General features: G+C 47.5%; 1 protein-coding gene across 3 annotated transcripts in view; it reads right to left on the minus strand.

Moving 5' to 3' along the window:
• ANGEL1 (angel homolog 1) overlaps positions 1-6,035 on the minus strand; it is a 110,114-nt gene that overhangs the window by 64,782 nt on the left and 39,297 nt on the right. Inside the window, exon 1 of one of the 3 annotated variants that reach the window (XM_085582167.1) lies at positions 4,764-4,903. The exons of the other annotated variants lie outside the window; for them this stretch is intronic. The gene's annotated coding sequence lies outside the window, so the exon portion shown is untranslated. Of the gene's footprint in view, positions 1-4,763; positions 4,904-6,035 lie in introns of those variants that run through there. 3 annotated transcript variants of the gene reach the window in all.

The raw sequence follows: 6,035 nt of genomic DNA on the forward strand, positions 1-6,035 counted from the left end.
GCCTTGTCTTTCATTATCCTAAGGTTCAGAAGAACGGTGCTATCAACATGCAAAGAAAGAGGCTTTTCTAATATATTCTTGGACAGTTTCAGAGGCAGCCTTGAAAATAAACATAATTGATGTAGAAAGTAGTGGGGGAAGGCTGAAGCCTTCTGTGGCTCTTTACATTATTTGTTTAAAGGCAGAGAAAGCAACTATCCTTGTCCATATCATACAAACATTCTTATAAGCAGAAAGAATCCATTTCAGAGGCTCTGTAATTACCACTAGGGTCTGGAGAAAGGAAGTTTTGCAGAGGCGAGCTGGAGCTAGAAGCTAGCACTGCAGGCAAGCCCAGGAGAATGAATACAGAGCTGCCAGCACCCTCCATATGACAAACAAACCTGAACCTCTGCTGAGGACTGTCCTAGATTTCAGTGACAAATAGGTGCACAGGAGCATTTCTTCATGGGCTACTTTACTATCTTGTTTGAATGTGGGAGGTTCAACATCAATCAATAGCTTGGAAGATCTGATTGCTCCAGAGATGGCATTGAGAGGACTGGCTGAACAACAGTATGACACAGAATGGAGTGGAACTTCACCTCTTCTTCAAAGTGTTAAGATTTCCTATCATCTTCAGCCTAAGCTGCTCCTGGGCATCCCTTGTCATCCATCCCAGCAACAGCAGACATGTGTCTTAAATACAAGTGGTGGCTGATGCTTTACAACAGATCGAAGAGTTCTTATGATATCAAAATGCCCTAAATTGGAACATAGGGGATGTTGCATAGCATCTTAGGTCAGAGTGTACTTTCTCATTGAGTTGATGGTGGTGAGCTTCTGCAAGCAATGCCCAAGAGACTTCCCTGTACTCTGCAGCTCTAGTCACTCTAGGGGCATAAAAGCACTCTTGCTTAACAAAAAAGAGTGATTCAGATGTTGCAACTGCAGAATTTTTCAAGCATAGCATGCTGTAACTGCATGGAGTGGAAAGATGAGCTTCATCACACCTGTCTTTCACCACCCAGGCAGGCATACCGTCAGGCAACAAGCCAAAAGCAGCTTCTGATCTGTATATGCAAGTAATTAGAAATATTTTGTGTGTGCAGTGCTTTTCCCCCCTCTGTTTTCTACAATACCTAAACCACTGTATAAACTAAAGCTAGAAAAACTGTATCTGATCCCATTTAAACTGTTCCTTTACAGACAGTATTGAGTGGCTTCTTCCAGTCCCCAAGCACTTTTTTCCTAGAAGTTTTGTTGTGTCCCTCAGGTTTTTCTTGCATTTGGTGTGATAGAGATTGCTCATATCCACTTTCAGCAATTTAGACTTTTTTCTGTATTGGTATGTATATGATTTCTTATCATTTTTCTCAAAACACTTAACAGGTAAGTTTGCCCATGTCTGCATTTGGCTACACATTACATTTATCTCCATAAACAAATTTCATATGCTGACAAACCACCACTGTGTTGATTTGGCCAGAAGTAGATTCAAATGTGCTACTGACCTTATGCAATAGTTAAAGCTCTTTCTTGGAAATAGCCATAGGTGCCTATCTTCTCCTGCAAAAAGGAGCTATTGAGTTGAAAACTGTCTTTTTAAGGATCTCAGAAAACCTCTCCTTCCTGACCTGAAACTGCCCTAAAATTCAGTTGGTTTACTTGTTTGTGAAAAACACCTCCTGCCATGCTGGCCAAAACCAATTAATTTCCTGCTGGTCCTCCCCTGTCTGTCTCTGCTCTCTGTTGGTCTCTTGTTTTATTATTAGACTGTGAACACTTTGGGGCAGAGAGCCTTTTTTTAGTATTGTGATATATAGTGATCTTGGACCATGGGTAGGACTCCAAGGTGCTACTGGAAAAAAAAGTGACCACAAAACTCAAGTGCTCTACATCTTCATTTGGCAATTTGTAATTCTGAGATTGGCACTTCAACAAACACTCAACAGAGAAGGAAGGAGACTGGGCTCTGAAATCATAAGTTTTACTATTAAATGTTAGTATGATTAGTTATTCCTTTGAAATCAGTGATGTATCTAATGTCAGAGAGAGAATATGTCAGGTCCTATACCCTTAGGCTTTAAAAACCTAAGCATGATTATATAACGTGAGATTTGAAATCCTGAGTACATGTAGTTTGTTGAGTGTCAACTGCGGATCAGGAAACAAGGGTAAACTGCAGCATCTGAGGGAGGCACGTACCTCAGGCAGATAAAAGGCAGGAGAAAAAAAAATTTAAGACATTAAACTGGGAGAAGGAAAATGCAGAATGCTCATGAACAAGCATTCCCTTCCTGTGCAGTGCGTGAAATTGCAGAATACTCTGAAACCTTACAGGGCTTAATAAGAAATATCACCAGTTTCAGTTCTGGGCCCCAGAACTGGAAAGAGCTCACTTTACTTGCCTGTTGATTGAATGTATTTATTTACTGCACAAAGAGAATCACCCAACAGTGACCCTGCAAGGAACGCACTTCATAGATTTTAAGCATGTCCCTACCTCTAAATGTGGGGGCGGCGGCGGGGGTGGGGGGTTAGTATGTGGTGAAGCGTGCAAGTACAAACAGAAAGAAAATTTTGTACAGAATCACTGCCTGGACTGTTTGATTTTTGAAACGCCTCCATGAGTGGGAGCTTCCAAGGAACGAGGTAGGTCTGTGCCTGCAAAAGAAGCCCCGAGCAGCAGCGCAGCTCCCACGGGGCACACAGTCCTGCACAGCCACCAGCCCGGCCGCGCACGGCCAGCAGGCTGTGTGCTCGCTCCGAGCTCGCCCCAGCTGCTGCTCCTTGTTCCTTTGACGTGTGTGTGTGTGTGTTACATGACTATAGAAGGAGCAATCAGTCAGCTCCCAGGAATCTTAGCAACAGCCGCGTCCCCAGAAAAGGCTTGTAGCAGCTGGAGCGGTGATGACTCAGCAGCATGGTCTCTCTGGCCTCTTGCTGATCCCTGGCAAGGACTGCAGGCCAAGTTCTGGCTCCCTTGTTTGGGTCAGCGCTTAGTGCTTTCGTGCTGGCACCAGTAGATGAATTCCTGGATCCTGCTGGCCTTGGCATTCGAAAGCAACCAAAAATTAGCTGATAGCTGCAGCCAAGAAAGTTTTTTGTTCTCTTCTTTCTTTAACGACAAATTAAAAAAAAAAAAATCAAAACAGAAGAAAACTGAACAAAACCCGCAGAATCCTGTTAGTACACTGTAACAGTTTCATCTGCGGCAGATGTGTAGGGGAAGACAGTCACATGCCAGGAGACCCACGTCCCTTTGCTCCCTTGGGGAATGAAACATATGGGTGGGTTGGGGCTGGGCTGGAGACTATACAAAACATCACTGGAAGGTTTGTTTATTTTCTGTACCGAGAGTTTGAGGCTGTGGTGTTGAGTAATTCTGTCGACATTTCACCTAGTTCAAGTCACTAGTGCAATGAATCTATTTGGCCTCTAGTTGTTTTCCACTCCGAGGATGTTAATGTCACAGCCTCCGTCCACCCTCCTGCAGCAATTCTATAGACGACCGAGAAGAAAAATTTGGATTAAGGTGTCAGGGGTCAGGAGTGCAGCGTGCTTGCACGGCGGGAGGAACCCTGTGCTGGGCGGTGAAGGGACTCAGGCGTGGGCGAGCAAAGCGTCTGCAGGGTCCCCGGGCAGTGCTGCCCCCGGGAAAGAGGCCCCTGAGGAGCCGAGGGGGAAAGAGAGCGGACAAGAAGGGGCCACAGGAGCTGGGGCGGGGGGCTGGACGTCTGGATTCTTTTGGCAGAGGGCTGCCGGGAAGCTTTCTGGTCCTGTGCCAGGCTCCAGCGAGCTGCGCTTAGTCCCTCCCTTTCACGAGCACTAAAAATTCATCCTGAAACAAAAACATCCGTGCGTGTGTGTGTGTATGTGTGTGTGTATGTGTGTGTTTAACAATCTGCCTTCTCAGCAGCACCACCGCCACCCCGGCATCGCTAGCCTCATTACTGGCAGCAGGAAATGAGTGAAACACAAATGGCTGGGGAGGAGGCAGGAGGGGCCGGCCCGCTCCCGGCCATGGGGGCTGCTGGGAGCTGCCGCGCCTTGGTGCAGATGTCGCAGCCCTCAAATGTCTGCCGGAAATTACAGCTCATGTCGGGCGGGGAGACGTGCGCTGCCCGGCTGGCGAGCGCAGCGGGAGCCCCCCTGCCCCGGGCCGCCCTCCCCGCGCTGGGGCCGGCAACTTCGGCCCTCGCCAAACCTAGCTCGTAAATCAGCTCGACTGGAGAAAAATGCACGTAGGAAAATTTCTAGGAGCAGAAAGAGAGGGAAAAAAAAAAAAAAAGGGAATCTTCGCCCGGAGAAGACTGGGGGGCGGCCCGGCGGGGAGGCTGCGGCTGCGGCCACTACAGGGCGGCGGGAGGGGCGAGGCGGTGCCCCCAGCCCCGCTCGGGCCAGCAGAGCTGCCGGGAGCGGCCGCCCTCCTTCGCTCCGCAGCCCGGAGCTTTTCCCAAATAAACCCCGCAGCGCAGGCCCTATGTCTTGAGGGCAGCGGGGACCGTCCTGCCTTACACACCCGCGGCACGGGGGAGGCGAGTGTGCCGCGCTTACACCCGCAGCCCTCACTGCGGCGACCGCCGGCAAAAGGCTGGGAATGTGGGAAAGTGATCGGGTGTGCGCAGCGAAACAGGGTACAGGAGGGTGTTACAAGTGCAGCAGAGCTAAGTGCATTCGGGTGCCCTGGGGAATGTCTGCCAGAACGGCAAGAGCGCACCTCAACTGCCTCGAACAGCAAAGAGCAGGGTGCCTCATGGTGTGATTCCAGCATTACTCACCCCAAGGATCAGGCGCTTCCCCACCCAGTTACATACGACCAGGAAATTACAGGCTGCGCTGCTCCCCGCCTGCCTGAGCGGCTGCCGTATCATACGATACACACCAGAGCAGCGTGTCTGATGAAACGGCACAGCATCGTGTGCTTAGTGAAACGCTAATGGTTTGTGGAAAAGACAGGCTGGGCTGGGTCACACTGTCATTTGGTATCCTGAATGCATGCTCCCTCTTGCACATCTTGCCATTAATTAAAATATTGGATAAAAATGAAATCCTGATCTTTCTTGTGCTTGCTGCTCACAGATTTTCTTCTGGTAGACTCCACAGCCAGCCCTGTGTGGCTTAGGTGTTGCAATTCCTCTCTCTTAACTTCACCCATCCAATTTGTGGACAAACTAATTATTCTTCACACCCAGTGTTCACAAGATCTTTGTTCCTATAGGCATTGTATCAAGGGCTCCGCATCTCTCATCTTTATTACAATAGCATTCATATTCCAGATCAGACATGCACCTCTCCTCTCTGCAGTACGAAGCAAATGGAGCTAGAAAGGTCATCTCTACAGCACACTGTCATGTTCCTGACTTGAATTTATATACTACTTCCTACCTAACTGAGTTTAAGGAACTTGTTACAATGAAAGTCAGCTGTGTAAGATGATGCATTCTTTTCCAGTATGCTTCTCCCTGTCTCCTCCACTAATAATGTGAGCTTTTGCTAGCCTTGCCAGTCTCCTCATGCCCTTTCATGCCGTTCTCTAATACCTCTCTGCTCAACCTTTTGCAGCAGCATCTCTACTCAGGTCAGCTTTCTGCCACTATGGTAGTCTGATCTCCTACAATTTTGTGTTCTATTGATTCCAAACACCAGTTACAAGCTCTTTCTTCCATGTGTTTTTAAGAACTGCAGCCTGTGTGAATTTTCTGAAGTCTGAGAAAATATAAAGTCCTCTTGCAACCTACTTCCGAGTTGAGGAAAAGGGTCTTCTCTTGGTTTTTTGTTTTAATGAAATTAAGTATATCTGAACCAGCTTCTCACCCTCCAATTTGCTTTTAGTTGACCAGTGTATCAAAAATCATACATGCATCTGGACAGACCTATGATGTCATATATTCTCCCCCTGCCAAAGATCTTGTGATCATACAAACCTTTCTTTGCAAAACCAGACATAAATTGTGACTGCAAAACCCTGTGCTGCTTCTCATTACACTCCTTCTATATTAATTGTTTTCTTTTCACTATTGGTCTGTGCTTGCCTTTTTATATCTCCTGCT

This window comes from Lonchura striata, chromosome 5, assembly GCF_050655825.1.
Source record: "Lonchura striata isolate lonStrDom1 chromosome 5, ASM5065582v1, whole genome shotgun sequence".
In the NCBI taxonomy this organism is placed as follows: Eukaryota; Metazoa; Chordata; class Aves; order Passeriformes; family Estrildidae; genus Lonchura; species Lonchura striata.